Source organism: Hyperolius riggenbachi, chromosome 2, assembly GCF_040937935.1.
Source record: "Hyperolius riggenbachi isolate aHypRig1 chromosome 2, aHypRig1.pri, whole genome shotgun sequence".
Lineage (NCBI taxonomy): Eukaryota > Metazoa > Chordata > Amphibia > Anura > Hyperoliidae > Hyperolius > Hyperolius riggenbachi.
In genome coordinates, this window is record NC_090647.1 from 5,491,073 (window position 1) to 5,506,246 (window position 15,174).

Genomic DNA, 15,174 nt, shown 5'->3' on the forward strand with positions numbered 1-15,174 from the left:
GTGGTAGATTCAGTAGTGGCTGGTGGAGTGGTTGTAGCTGCTGTTGTGGTGGTAGATTCAGTAGTGGCTGGTGGAATGGTTGTAGCCGCTGTTGTGGTGGTTGATTCAGTAGTGGCTGGTGGAGTGGTTGTACCCACTGTTGTGGTGGTCGATTCAGTAGTGGCTGGTGGAGTGGTTGTAGCCGCAGTTGTGGTGGTAGATTCAGTGGTGGCTGGTGGAGTGGTTGTAGCCGCAGTTGTGGTGGTAGATTCAGTAGTGGCTGGTGGAGTGGTTGTAGCCGCTGTTGTGGTGGTAGATTCAGTAGTGGCTGGTGGAGTGGTTGTAGCCGCTGTTGTGGTGGTAGATTCAGTAGTGGCTGGTGGAGTGGTTGTAGCCGCTGTTGTGGTGGTAGATTCAGTAGTGGCTGGTGGAGTGGTTGTATCCGCTGTTGTGGTGGTAGATTCAGTAGTGGCTGGTGGAGTGGTTGTAGCCGCTGTTGTGGTGGTAGATTCAGTAGTGGCTGGTGGAGTGGTTGTAGCCGCTGTTGTGGTGGTAGATTCAGTAGTGGCTGGTGGAGTGGTTGTATCCGCTGTTGTGGTGGTAGATTCAGTAGTGGCTGGTGGAGTGGTTGTAGCCGCTGTTGTGGTGGTAGATTCAGTAGTGGCTGGTGGAGTGGTTGTTGCCGCTGTTGTGGTGGTTGATTCAGTAGTGGCTGGTGGAGTGGTTGTACCCACTGTTGTGGTGGTCGATTCAGTAGTGGCTGGTGGAGTGGTTGTAGCCGCAGTTGTGGTGGTAGATTCAGTGGTGGCTGGAGGAGTGGTTGTAGCCGCTGTTGTGGTGGTAGATTCAGTAGTGGCTGGTGGAGTGGTTGTAGCCGCTGTTGTGGTGGTAGATTCAGTAGTGGCTGGTGGAGTGGTTGTAGCCGCTGTTGTGGTGGTAGATTCAGTAGTGGCTGGTGGAGTGGTTGTAGCCGCAGTTGTGGTGGTAGATTCAGTAGTGGCTGGTGGAGTGGTTGTAGCCGCTGTTGTGGTGGTAGATTCAGTAGTGGCTGGTGGAGTGGTTGTAGCCGCAGTTGTGGTGGTAGATTCAGTAGTGGCTGGTGGAGTGGTTGTAGCCGCTGTTGTGGTGGTAGATTCAGTAGTGGCTGGTGGAGTGGTTGTAGCCGCTGTTGTGGTGGTAGATTCAGTAGTGGCTGGTGGAGTGGTTGTAGCCGCTGTTGTGGTGGTAGATTCAGTAGTGGCTGGTGAAGTGGTTGTAGCCGCTGTTGTGGTGGTTGATTCAGTAGTGGCTGGTGGAGTGGTTGTAGCCGCTGTTGTGGTGGTCGATTCAGTAGTGGATGGTGGAGTGGTTGTAGCCGCTGTTGTGGTGGTAGATTCAGTAGTGGCTGGTGGAGAGGTTGTACCCGCTGTTGTGGTGGTCGATTCAGTAGTGGCTGGTGGAGTGGTTGTAGCCGCAGTTGTGGTGGTAGATTCAGTAGTGGCTGGTGGAGTGGTTGTAGCCGCTGTTGTGGTGGTAGATTCAGTAGTGGCTAGTGGAGTGGTTGTAGCCGCTGTTGTGGTGGTCGATTCAGTAGTGGCTGGTGGAGTTGGGTTAGACGCTGTTGTGGTGGTCGATTCAGTAGTGGCTGGTGGGGTGGTTGTAGCCGCTGTGGTGGTGGTCGATTCAGTAGTGGCTGGTGTAGTGGTTGTAGCCGCTGTAGTGGTGGTAGATTCAGTAGTGGCTGGTGGAGTGGTTGTAGCCGCTGTTGTGGTGGTAGATTCAGTAGTGGCTGGTGGAGTGGTTGTAGCCGCTGTAGTGGTGGTAGATTCAGTAGTGGCTGGTGGAGCGGTTGTAGCCGCTGTAGTGGTGGTAGATTCAGTAGTGTCTGGTTGAGTGGTTGTAGCAGCTGTTGTGGTGGTAGATTCAGTAGTGGCTGGTGGAGTGGTTGTAGCCGCTGTTGTGGTGGTAGATTCAGTAGTGGCTAGGGGAGTGGTTGTAGCCGCTGTTGTGGTGGTAGATTCAGTAGTGGCTGGTGGAGTGGTTGTAGCCGCTGTTGTGGTGGTAGATTCAGTAGTGGCTGGTGGAGTGGTTGTAGCCGCTGTTGTGGTGGTAGATTCAGTAGTGGCTGGTGGAGTGGTTGTATCCGCTGTTGTGGTGGTAGATTCAGTAGTGGCTGGTGGAGTAGTTGTAGCCGCTGTTGTGGTAGATTCAGTAGTGGCTGGGGGAATGGTTGTAGCCGCTGTTGTGGTGGTAGATTCAGTAGTGGCTGATGGAGTAGTTGTAGCCGCTGTTGTGGTGGTAAATTTAGTAGTGGCTGGTGGAGTGGTTGTAGCCGCTGTTGTGGTTGTAATTTCAGTAGTTACTATTGGAATAGTTGTTGCCGCTGTTGTGGTGGTAGATTCAGTAGTGGCTGGTGGAGTGGTTGTAGCCGCTGTTGTGGTGGTAGATTCAGTAGTGGCTGGTGGAGTGGTTGTAGCCGCTGTTGTGGTGGTAGATTCAGTAGTGGCTGGTGGAGTGGTTGTAGCCGCTGTTGTGGTGGTAGATTCAGTAGTGGCTGGTGGAGTGGTTGTAGCCGCTGTTGTGGTGGTAGATTCAGTAGTGGCTGCTGGAATGGTTGTAGCCGCTGTTGTGGTGGTAGACTCAGTAGTGGCTGGTGGAGTGGTTGTAGCCGCTGTAGTGGTGGTAGATCCAGTAGTGGCTGGTGGAGTGGTTGTAGCCGCAGTTGTGGTGGTAGATTCAGTAGTGGCTGGTGGAGTGGTTGTAGCCTCTGTTGTTGTGGTAGATTCCGTAGTGGTTGGTGGAGTGGTTGTATCCGCTGTTGTGGTGGTAGATTCAGTAGTGGCTGGTGGAGTGGTTGTAGCCGCTGTAGTGGTGGTAGATTTAGTAGTGGCTGGTGAAGTGGTTGTAGCCGCTGTTGTGGTCATAGATTCAGTAGTGGCTGGTGGAGTGGTGGTAGCCGCTGTTGTGGTGGTAGATTCAGTAGTGGCTGGTGGAGTGGTTTTAGCCGCAATTGTTGTGGTAAATTCAGTAGTGGCTGGTGGAGTGGTTGACGCCGCTGTTGTGGTGGTCGATTCAGTAGTGGCTGGTGGCGTGGTTGTAGCCGATGTGGTGGTGGTCGATTCAGTAGTGGCTGGTGTAGTGGTTGTAGCCGCTGTAGTGGTAGATTCAGTAGTGGCTGGTGGAGTGGTTGTAGCCGCTGTTGTGGTGGTAGATTCAGTAGTGGCTGGTGGAGTGGTTGTAGCCGCTGTAGTGGTGGTAGATTCAGTAGTGGCTGGTGGAGTGGTTGTAGCCGCTGTAGTGGTGGTAGATTCAGTAGTGGCTGGTTGTGTGGTTGTAGCCGCTTTTGTGGTGGTAGATTCAGTAGTGGCTTGTGGAGTGGTTGTAGCCGCTGTTGTGGTGGTATATTTAGTAGTGGCTGGTGGAGTGGTTGTAGCCGCTGTTGTGGTGGTAGTTTCAGAAGTGGCTGGTGGAGTGGTTGTAGCCGCTGTTGTGGTGGTAGATTCAGTAGTGGCTGGTGGAGTGGTTGTAGCCACTGTTGTGGTGGTAGATTCAGTAGTGGCTGGGGGAGTGGTTGTAGCCGCTGTTGTGGTGGTAAATTCAGTAGTGGCTGGTGGAGTGGTTGTAGCCGCTGTTGTGGTGGTAATTTCAGTAGTTGCTATTGGAATAGTTGTTGCAGCTGTTGTGGTGGTAGATTCAGTAGTGGCTGGTGGAGTGGTTGTAGCCGCTGCTGTGGTGGTAGATTCAGTAGTGGCTGGTGGAGTGGTTGTAGCCACTGTAGTGGTGGTAGATTCAGTAGTGGCTGGTGGAGTGGTTGTTGCCGCTGTTGTGGTGGTAGATTCAGTAGTGGCTGGTGGAGTGGTTGTAGCCGCTGTAGTGGTTGTAGATTCAGTAGTGACTGGTGGAGTGGTTGTAGCCGCTGTTGTGGTGGTAGATTCAGTAGTGGCTGGTGGAGTCGTTGTAGCCGCTGTTGTGGTGGTGGATTCAGTAGTGGCTGGTGGAGTAGTTGTAGCTGCTGTTGTGGTGGTAGATTCAGAAGTGGCTGGTGGAGTGGTTGTAGCCGCTGTTGTGGTGGTAGATTCAGTAGTGGCTGGTGGAGTGGATGTAGTCGCTGTTGTAGTGGTAGATTCAGTAGTGGCTGGTGGAGTGGTTGTAGCCACGGTTGTTGTGGTAGATTCAGTAGTGGCTGGTGGAGTGGTTATAGCCGCTGTTGTGGTGGTAGATTCAGTAGTGGCTGGTGGAGTGGTTGCAGCCGCTGTTGTGGTGGTTGATTCAGTAATTTCTGGTGGGGTAGTTGTAGCCGCTGTTTTGGTGGTAGATTCAGTAGTGGCTGGTGGAGTGGTTGTAGCCGCTGTTGTGGTAGATTCAGTAGTGGCTGGTGGAGTGGTTGTAGCCACGGTTGTTGTGGTAGATTCAGTAGTGGCAGGTGGAGTGGTTGCAGCCGCTGTTGTGGTGGTTGATTTAGTAATTTCTGGTGGGGTAGTTGTAGCCGCTGTTGTGGTGGTAGATTCAGTAGTGGCTGGTGGAGTGGTTGTAGCCGCTGTTGTGGTGGTCGATTCAGCAGTAACTGGTGGCGTGGTTGTAGCCGCTGTGGTGGTGGTCGAATCAGTTGTGGCTGGTGTAGTGGTTGTAGCCGCTGTAGTGGTGGTAGATTCAGTAGTGGCTGGTGAAGTGGTTGTAGCCGCTGTTGTGGTGGTAGATTCAGTAGTGGCTGGTGGAGTGGTTGTAGTCACTGTTGTGGTGGTAGATTCAGTAGTGGCTGGTGGAGTCGTTGTAGCCGCTGTTGTGGTGGTAGATTCAGTAGTGGCTGGTGGAATAGTTGTAGCCGCTGTTGTGGTGGTAAATTCAGTAGTGGCTGGTGGAGTGGTTATAGCCGCTGTTGTGGTTGTAATTTCAGTAGTTACTATTGAAATAGTTGTTGCCACTGTTGTAGTGGTAGATTCAGTAGTGGCTGGTGGAGTGGTTGTAGACGCTGTTGTGGTGGAAGATTCAGTAGTGGCTGGTGGAGTGGTTGTAGCCTCTGTTGTTGTGGTAGATTCAGTAGTGGCTGGTGGAGTGGTTGTATCCGCTGTTGTGGTGGTAGATTCAGTAGTGGCTGCTGGAGTGGTTGTAGCCGCTGTTGTGGTGGTAGATTCAGTAGTTGCTGGTGGAGTAGTTGTAGCCGCTGTTGTGGTGGTAGATTCAGTAGTTACTGGTGTAGAGGTTGTAGCCGCTGTTGTGGTGGTAGATTCAGTAGTGGCTGGTGGAGTGGTTGTAGCCGCTGTTGTGGTGGTAGATTCAGTAGTGGCTGGTGAAGTGGTTGTAGCCGCTGTTGTGGTGGTAGATTCAGTAGTGGCTGGTGGAGTGGTTGTAGCCGCTGTGGTGGTGGTAGATTCAGTAGTGGCTGGTGGAGTGGTTGTAGCCGCTGTGGTGGTGGTAGATTCAGTAGTGGCTGGTAGAGTGGTTGTAGCCGCTGTTGTGGTGGTAGATTCAGTTGTGGCTGGTGGAGTGGTAGTAGCCGCTGTTGTGGTGGTCGATTCAGTAGTGGCTGGTGGAGTGATTTTAGCCGCTGTTGTGGTGGTCGATTCAGTAGTGGCTGGTGGCGTGGTTGTAGCCGCTATGGTGGAGGTAGATGCAGTAGTGGCTGCTGGAGTGGTTGTAGCCGCTGTGGTGGTGGTAGATTCAGTAGTGGCTGGTAGAGTGGTTGTAGCCGCTGTTGTGGTGGTAGATTCAGTAGTGGATGGTGGAGTGGTTGTAGCCGCTTTTGTGGTGGTCGATTCAGTAGTGGCTGGTGGAGTGGTTGTAGCCGCTGTTGTGGTGGTCGATTCAGTAGTGGCTGGTGGCGTGGTTGTAGCCGATGTGGTGGTGGTCGATTCAGTAGTGGCTGGTGTAGTGGTTGTAGCCGCTGTTGTGGTAGATCCAGTAGTGGTTGGGGGAGTGGTTGTAGCTGCTGTTGTGGTGGTAGATTCAGTAGTGACTGGTGGAGTGGTTGTAGCCGCTGTAGTGGTCGTAGATTCAGTAGTGGCTTGTTGAGTGGTTGTAGCTGCTGTTGTGGTTGTAGATTCAGTAGTGGCTGGTGGAGTGGTTGTAGCCGCTGTTGTGGTGGTAGATTCAGTAGTGGCTGGTGGAGTGGTTGTAGCCGCTGTTGTGGTGGTAGATTCAGTAGTGGCTGGTTGAGTGGTTGTAGCCGCTGTTGTGGTGGTAGATTCAGTAGTGGCTGGTGGAGTGGTTGTAGCCGCTGTTGTGGTGGTAGATTCAGTAGTGGCTGGTGGAGTGGTTGAAGCCGCTGTTGTGGAAGATTCAGTAGTGGCTGGGGGAGTGGTTGTAGCCGCTGTTGTGGTGGTAAATTCAGTGGTGGCTGGTGGAGTGGTTGTAGCCGCTGTTGTGGTGGTAATTTCAGTAGTTACTATTGGAATAGTTGTTGCCGCTGTTGTGGTAGATTCAATAGTGGCTGGTGGAGTGGTTGTAGCCGCTGTTGTGGTGGTAGATTCAGTAGTGGCTGGTGGAGTGGTTGTTGCCGCTGTTGTGGTGGTAGATTCAGTAGTGGCTGGTGGAGTGGTTGTAGCCGCTGTAGTGGTTCTAGATTCAGTAGTTGCTGGTGGAGTGGTTGTAGCCGCTGTTGTGGTGGTCGATTCAGTAGTGGCTGGTGGAGTGGTTGTAGCCGCTGTTGTGGAGGTAGATTCAGTAGTGGCTGGTGGAGTGGTTGTCGCCACTGTTGTGGTGGTAGTCTCAGTACTGGCTGGTGGAGTGGTTGTAGCCGCTGTTGTGGTGGTAGATTCAGTAGTGGCTGGTGGAGTGGTTGTAGCCGCTGTTGTGGTGGTAGATTCAGTAGTGGCTGGTGGAGTGGTTGTAGCCGCTGTTTTGGTGGTAGATTCAGTAGTGGCTGGTGGAGTGGTTATAGCCGCTGTTGTGGTGGTAGATTCAGTAGTGGCTGGTAGAGTGGTTGTAGCCGCTGTTGTGGTCGTAGATTCAATAGCGGCTGGTGGAGTAGTTGTAGCCGCTGTTAAGGTGGTAGATTCAGTAGGGGCTGGTGGAGTAGTTGTAGCCGCTGTTGTGGTAGTAGATTCAATAGTGGCTGGTGGAGTAGTTGTAGCCGCTGTTAAGGTGGTAGATTCAGTAGTGGCTGGTGGAGTAGTTGTAGCCGCTGTTGTGGTAGTAGATTCAGTATTGGCTAGTGGAGTGGTTGTAGCCGCTGTTGTGGTGCTAGATTCAGTAGTGACTGGTGGAGTGGTTGTAGCCGCTGTTGTGGTGGTCGATTCAGTAGTGGCAGGTGGAGTGGTTGTACTCACTGTTGTGGTGGTAGATTCAGTAGTGGCTGGTGGAGTGGTTGTAGCCGCTGTTGTGGTGGTCGATTCAGTAGTGGCAGGTGGAGTGGTTGTACTCACTGTTGTGGTGGTAGATTCAGTAGTGGCTGGTGGAGTGGTTGTAGCCGCTGTTGTGGGGGTAGATTCAGTAGTGGCTGGTGGAGTAGTTGTAGCCGCTGTTGTGGTGGTCGATTCAGTAGTGGCAGGTGGAGTGGTTGTACTCACTGTTGTTGTGGTAGATTCAGTAGTGGCTGGTGGAGTGGTTGTAGCCGCTGTTGTGGGGGTAGATTCAGTAGTGGCTGGTGGAGTAGTTGTAGCCGCTGTAGTGGTGGTAGATTCAGTAGTGGCTGGTGGAGAAGTTGTAGCCGCTGTTGTGGTAGTAGATTCAGTATTGGCTGGTGGAGTGGTTGTAGCCGCTGTTGTGGTAGTAGATTCAGTAGTGGCTGGTGGAGTAGTTGTAGCCGCTGTTGTGGTGGTAGATTCAGTAGTGGCTGGTGGAGTGGTTGTACTCACTGTTGTGGTGGTAGATTCAGTAGTGGCTGGTGGAGTGGTTGTAGCCGCTGTTGTGGGGGTAGATTCAGTAGTGGCTGGTGGAGTGGTTGTAGCCGCTGTTGTGGTGGTAGATTCAGTAGTGGCTGGTGGAGTAGATGTAACCGCTGTAGTGGTGGCAGATTCAGTAGTGGCTGGTGGAGTGGTTGTAGCCGCTGTTGTGGTGGTAAATTCAGTAGTGGCTGGTGGAGTAGTTGTAGCCGCTGTTGTGGTGGTAGATGCAGTAGTGGCTGGTGTAGTGGTTGTTGCCGCTGTTGTGGTGGTAGATTCAGTAGTGGCTGGTGGAGTGGTTGTAGCCGCTGTAGTGGTTCTAGATTCAGTAGTGGCTGGTGGAGTGGTTGTAGCCGCTGTTGTGGTGGTAGATTCAGTAGTGGCTGGTGGAGTGGTTGTAGCCGCTGTTGTGGTGGTAGATTCAGTAGAGGCTGGTGGAGTGGTTGTAGCCGCTGTTGTGGTGGTAGATTCAGTAGTGGCTGGTGGAGTAGTTGTAGCCGCTGTTGTGGTGGTCGATTCAGTAGTGGCAGGTGGAGTGGTTGTACTCACTGTTGTGGTGGTAGATTCAGTAGTGGCTGGTGGAGTGGTTGTAGCCGCTGTTGTGGGGGTAGATTCAGTAGTGGCTGGTGGAGTAATTGTAGCCGCTGTTAAGGTGGTAGATTCAGTAGTGGCTGGTGGAGAAGTTGTAGCCGCTGTTGTGGTAGTAGATTCAGTATTGGCTGGTGGAGTGGTTGTAGCCGCTGTTGTGGTGGTAGATTCAGTAGTGGCTGGTGGAGTAGTTGTAGCCGCTGTTGTGGTGGTAGATTCAGTAGTGGCTGGTGGAGTGGTTGTACTCACTGTTGTGGTGGTAGATTCAGTAGTAGCTGGTGGAGTGGTTGTAGCCGCTGTTGTGGGGGTAGATTCAGTAGTGGCTGGTGGAGTGGTTGTAGCCGCTGTTGTGGTGGTAGATTCAGTAGTGGCTGGTGGAGTAGTTGAAGCCGCTGTTGTGGTGGTAGATTCAGTAGTGGCTGGTGGAGTGGTTGTACTCACTGTTGTGGTGGTAGATTCAGTAGTGGCTGGTGGAGTGGTTGTAGCCGCTGTTGTGGGGGTAGATTCAGTAGTGGCTGGTGGAGTGGTTGTAGACGCTGTTGTGGTGGTAGATTCAGTAGTGGCTGGTGGAGTGGTTGTAGCCGCTGTTGTGGGGGTAGATTCAGTAGTGGCTGGTGGAGTGGTTGTAGCCGCTGTTGTGGTGGTAGATTCAGTAGTGGCTGGTGGAGTAGTTGAAGCCGCTGTTGTGGTGGTAGATTCAGTAGTGGCTGGTGGAGTGGTTGTACTCACTGTTGTGGTGGTAGATTCAGTAGTGGCTGGTGGAGTGGTTGTAGCCACTGTTGTGGGGGTAGATTCAGTAGTGGCTGGTGGAGTGGTTGTAGACGCTGTTGTGGGGGTAAATTCAGTAGTGGCTGGTGGAGTAGTTGTAGCCGCTGTTGTGGTGGTAGATGCAGTAGTGGCTGGTGGAGTGGTTGTTGCTGCTGTTGTGGTGGTAGATTCAGTAGTGGCTGGTGGAGTGGTTGTAGCCGCTGTAGTGGTTCTAGATTCAGTAGTGGCTGGTGGAGTGGTTGTAGCCGCTGTTGTGGTGGTAGATTCAGTAGTGGCTGGTGGAGTGGTTGTAGCCGCTGTTGTGGTGGTAGATTCAGTAGTTGCTGGTGGAGTGGTAGTAGCCGCTGTTGTGGTGGTTGATTCAGTAGTTTCTGGTGGGGTAGTTGTAGCCGCTATTGTGGTGGTTGATTCAGTAGTTTCTGGTGGGGTAGTTGTAGCCGCTGTTGTGGTGGTAGATTGAGTAGTGGCTGGTGGAGTGGTTGTAGCCACTGTTGTGGTGGTAGATTCAGTAGTGGCTGGTGGAGTCGTTGTAGCCGCTGTTGTGGTGGTAGATTCAGTAGTGGCTGCTGGAGTAGTTGTAGCCGCCGTTGTGCTGGTAAATTCAGTAGTGGCTGGTGGAGTGGTTGTAGCCACTGTTGTGGTTGTAATTTCAGTAGTTACTATTGGAATAGTTGTTGCCGCTGTTGTGGTGGTAGATTCAGTAGTGGCTGGTGGAGTGGTTGTAGCCGCTGTTGTGGTGGTAGATGCAGTAGTGCCTGGTGGAGTGGTTGTTGCTGCTGTTGTGGTGGTAGATTCAGTAGTGGCTGGTGGAGTGGTTGTAGCCGCTGTAGTGGTTCTAGATTCAGTAGTGGCTGGTGGAGTGGTTGTAGCCGCTGTTGTGGTGGTAGATTCAGTAGTGGCTGGTGGAGTGGTTGTAGCCGCTGTTGTGGTGGTAGATTCAGTAGAGGCTGGTGGAGTGGTTGTAGCCGCTGTTGTGGTGGTAGATTCAGTAGTTGCTGGTGGAGTGGTAGTAGCCGCTGTTGTGGTGGTTGATTCAGTAGTTTCTGGTGGGGTAGTTGTAGCCGCTATTGTGGTGGTTGATTCAGTAGTTTCTGGTGGGGTAGTTGTAGCCGCTGTTTTGGTGGTAGATTGAGTAGTGGCTGGTGGAGTGGTTGTAGCCGCTGTTGTGGTGGTTGATTCAGTAGTGGCTGGTGGAGTGGTTGTAGCCACTGTTGTGGTGGTAGATTCAAGAGTGGCTGGTGGAGTCGTTGTAGCCGCTGTTGTGGTGGTAGATTCAGTAGTGGCTGCTGGAGTAGTTGTAGCCGCCGTTGTGCTGGTAAATTCAGTAGTGGCTGGTGGAGAGGTTGTAGCCACTGTTGTGGTTGTAATTTCAGTAGTTACTATTGGAATAGTTGTTGCCGCTGTTGTGGTGGTAGATTCAGTAGTGGCTGGTGGAGTGGTTGTAGCCGCTGTTGTGGTGGTAGATTCAGTAGTGGCTGGTGGAGTGGTTGTAGCCTCTGTTGTTGTGGTAGATTCAGTAGTGGCTGGTGGAGTGGTTGTATCCACTGTTGTGGTGGTAGATTCAGTAGTGGCTGGTGGAGTGGTTGTAGCCGCTGTTGTGGTGGTAGATTCAGTAGTGGCTGGTGGAGTGGTTGCAGCCGCTGTAGTGGTGGTAGATTTAGTAGTGGCTGGTGGAGTGGTTGTAGCCGCTGTTGTGGTGGTAGATTCAGTAGTGGCTGGTGGAGTAGTTGTAGCCGCTGCTGTGGTAGTAGATCCAGTCGTGGCTGGTGGAGTGGTTGTAGCCGCTTTTGTGGTGGTAGATTCAGTAGTGGCTGGTGGAGTGGTTGTAGCCGCTGTTGTGGTGGTAGATTCAGTAGTGGCTGGTGGAGGAGTTGTAGCCGCTGTTGTGGTGGTCGATTCAGTAGTGGCAGGTGGAGTGGTTGTACTTACTGTTGTGGTGGTAGATTCAGTAGTGGCTGGTGAAGTGGTTGTAGCCGCTGTTGTGGGGGTAGATTCAGTAGTGGCTGGTGGAGTGGTTGTAGCCGCTGTTGTGGTGGTAGATTCAGTAGTGGCTGGTGGAGTAGATGTAACTGCTGTAGTGGTGGCAGATTCAGTAGTGGCTGGTGGAGTGGTTGTAGCCGCTGTTGTGGTGGTAGATTCAGTAGTGGCTGGTGGAGTGGTTGTAGCCGCTGTTGTGGTGGTAGATTCAGTAATGGCTGGTGAAGTGGTTGTAGCCGCTGTTGTGGTGGTAGATTCAGTAGTTGCTGGTGGAGTGGTTGTAGCCGCTGTAGTGGTGGAAGATTCAGTAGTGGCTGGTGGAGTGGTTGTAGCCGCTGTTGTGGTGGTAGATTCAGTAGTGGCTGGTGGAGTGGTTGTAGCCGCTGTTGTGGTAGATTCAGCAGTGGCTGGGGGAGTGGTTGTAGCCGCTGTTGTGGTGGTAAATTCAGTAGTGGCTGGTGGAGTAGTTGTAGCCGCTGTTGTGGTGGTAGATGCAGTAGTGGCTGGTGGAGTGGTTGTTACCGCTGTTGTGGTGGTAGATTCAGTTGTGGCTGGTGGAGTGGTTGTAGCCACTGTAGTGGTTCTAGATTCAGTAGTGGCTGGTGCAGTGGTTGTAGCCGCTGTTGTGGTGGTAGATTCAGTAGTTGCTGGTGGAGTGGTTGTAGCCGCTGTTGTGGTGGTAGATTCAGTAGTTGCTGGTGGAGTGGTAGTAGCCGCTGTTGTGGTGGTTGATTCAGTAGTTTCTGGTGGGGTAGTTGTAGCCGCTATTGTGGTGGTTGATTCAGTAGTTTCTGGTGGGGTAGTTGTAGCCGCTGTTGTGGTGGTAGATTGAGTAGTGGCTGGTGGAGTGGTTGTAGCCACTGTTGTGGTGGTAGATTCAGTAGTGGTTGGTGGAGTCGTTGTAGCCGCTGTTGTGGTGGTAGATTCAGTAGTGGCTGGTGGAGTAGTTGTAGGCGCTGTTGTGGTGGTAAATTCAGTAGTGGCTGGTGGAGTGGTTGTAGCCGCTGTTGTGGTTGTAATTTCAGTAGTTACTATTGGAATAGTTGTTGCCGCTGTTGTGGTGGTAGATTCAGTAGTGGCTGGTGGAGTGGTTGTAGCCGCTGTTGTGGTATTAGATTCGGTAGTGGCTGGTGGAGTGGTTGTAGCCGCTGTTGTGGTGGTAGATTCAGTAGTGGCTGGTGGAGTGGTTGTAGCCGCTGTTGTGGTAGATTCAGCAGTGGCTGGGGGAGTGGTTGTAGCCGCTGTTGTGGTGGTAAATTCAGTAGTGGCTGGTGGAGTAGTTGTAGCCGCTGTTGTTGTGGTAGATTCAGTAGTTGCTGGTGGAGTGGTTGTAGCCGCTGTTGAGGTGGTAGATTCAGTAGTGGCTGGTGGAGTGGTTGTAGCCGCTGTTGTGGTGGTAGATTCAGTAGTGGCTGGTGAAGTGGTTGTAGCCGCTGTTGTGGTGGTAGATTCAGTAGTTGCTGGTGGAGTGGTTATAGCCGCTGTAGTGATGGTAGATTCAGTAGTGGCTGGTGGAGTGGTTGTAGCCGCTGTTGTGGTGGTAGATTCAGTAGTGGCTGGTGGAGTGGTTGTAGCCGCTGTTGTGGTAGATTCAGCAGTGGCTGGTGGAGTGGTTGTAGCCGCTGTTGTGGTGGTAGATTCAGTAGTGGCTGGTGGAGTAGTTGTAGCCGCTGTTGTGGTGGTAGATGCAGTAGTGGCTGGTGGAGTGGTTGTTGCCGCTGTTGTGGTGGTAGATTCAGTAGTGGCTGGGGGAGTGGTTGTAGCCGCTGTAGTGGTTCTAGATTCAGTAGTGGCTGGTGGAGTGGTTGTAGCCGCTGTTGTGGTGGTAGATTCAGTAGTGGCTGGTGGAGTGGTTGTAGCCGCTGTTGTGGTGGTAGATTCAGTAGTGGCTTGTGGAGTGGTTGTAGCCGCTGTTGTGGTGGTAGATTCAGTAGTTGCTGGTGGAGTGGTAGTAGCCGCTGTTGTGGTGGTTGATTCAGTAGTTTCTGGTGGGGTAGTTGTAGCCGCTATTGTGGTGGTAGATTCAGTAGTTTCTGGTGGGGTAGTTGTAGCCGCTGTTGTGGTGGTAGATTGAGTAGTGGCTGGTGGAGTGGTTGTAGCCACTGTTGTGGTGGTAGATTCAGTAGTGGCTGGTGGAGTCGTTGTAGCCGCTGTTGTGGTGGTAGATTCAGTAGTGGCTGGTGGAGTAGTTGTAGCCGCTGTTGTGGTGGTAGATTCAGTAGTGGCTGGTGGAGTGGTTGTAGCCTCTGTTGTTGTGGTAGATTCAGTAGTGGCTGGTGGAGTGGTTGTAGCCTCTGTTGTTGTGGTAGATTCAGTAGTGGCTGGTGGAGTGGTTGTATCCGCTGTTGTGGTGGTAGATTTAGTAGTGGCTGGTGGAGTAGTTGTAGCCGCTGTTGTGGCAGTAGATTCAGTAGTGGCTGGTGGAGTGGTTGTAGCCGCTGTTGTGGTGGTAGATTCAGTAGTGGCTGGTGGAGTGGTCGTAGCCGCTGTTGTGGTGGTAGATTCAGTAGTGGCTGGTGGAGTGGTTGTAGCCTCTGTTGTTGTGGTAGATTCAGTAGTGGCTGGTGGAGTGGTTGTATCCGCTGTTGTGGTGGTAGATTCAGTAGTGGCTGGTGGAGTAGTTGTAGCCGCTGTTGTGGTAGTAGATTCAGTAGTGGCTGGTGGAGTGGTTGTAGCCGCTGTTGTGGTGGTAGATTCAGTAGTGGCTGGTGGAGTGGTTGTAGCCGCTGTTGTGGTGGTAGATTCAGTAGTGGCTGGTGGAGTAGTTGTAGCCGCTGTTGTAGTGGTCGATTCAGTAGTGGCAGGTGGAGTGGTTGTAGCCGCTGTTGTGGGGGTAGATTCAGTAGTGGCTGGTGGAGTGGTTGTAGCCGCTGTAGTGGTGGTAGATTCAGTAGTGGCTGGTGGAGTGGTTGTAGCCGCTGTTGTGGTGGTAGATTCAGTAGTGGCTGGTGGAGTGGTTGTAGCCGCTGTGGTGGTGGTAGATTCAGTAGTTGCTGGTGGAGTAGTTGTAGCCTCTGTTGTTGTGGTCGATTCAGTAGTGGCTGGTGGAGTGATTGTAGCCGCTGTTGTGGTTGTAATTTCAGTAGTTACTATTGGAATAGTTGTTGCCGCTGTTGTGGTGGTTGATTCAGTAGTTTCTGGTGGAGTGGTTGTAGCCGCTGTGGTGGTGGTAGATTCAGTAGTTGCTGGTGGAGTAGTTGTAGCCTCTGTTGTTGTGGTCGATTCAGTAGTTGCTGGTGGAGTGGTTGTAGCCGCTGTTGTAGTGGTAGATTCAGTAGTGGCTGGTGGAGTAGTTGTAGCTGCTGTTGTGGTGGTAAATTCAGTAGTGGCTGGTAGAGTGGTTGTAGCCGCTGTAGTGGTGGTAGATTCAGTAGTGGCTGGTGGAGTGTTTGAAGCCGATGTTGTGGTGGTAGATTCAGTAGTGGCTGGTGGAGTGGTTGTAGCCGCTGTTGTGGTGGTAGATTCAGTAGTGGCTGGTGGAGTGGTTGTAGCCGCTGTTGTGGTGGTAGATTCAGTAGTGGCTGGTGGAGTAGATGTAACCGCTGGGGTGGTGGCAGATTCAATAGTGGCTGGTGGAGTGGTTGTAGCCGCTGTTGTGGTGGTAGATTCAGTAGTGGCTGGTGGAGTGGTTGTAGCCGCTGTTGTGGTAGATTCAGCAGTGGCTGGGGGAATGGTTGTAGCCGCTGTTGTGGTGGTAAATTCAGTAGTGGCTGGTGGAGTAGTTCTAGCCGCTGTTGTGGTGGTAGATGCAGTAGTGGCTGGTGGAGTGGTTGTAGCCACTGTTGTGGTGGTAGATTCAGTAGTGGCTGGTGGAGTGGTTGTAGCCGCTGTTGTGGTGGTAGATTCAGTAGTGGCTGGTGGAGTGGTTGTAGCCGCTGTTGTGGTGGAAGATTCAGTAGTTGCTGGTGGAGTGGTAGTAGCCGCTGTTGTGGTGGTTGATTCAGTAGTTTCTGGTGGGGTAGTTGTAGCCGCTATTGAAGTGGTTGATTCAGTAGTTTCTGGTGGGGTAATTGTAGCCGCTGTTGTGGTGGTAGATTGAGTAGTGGCTGGTGGAGTGGTTGTA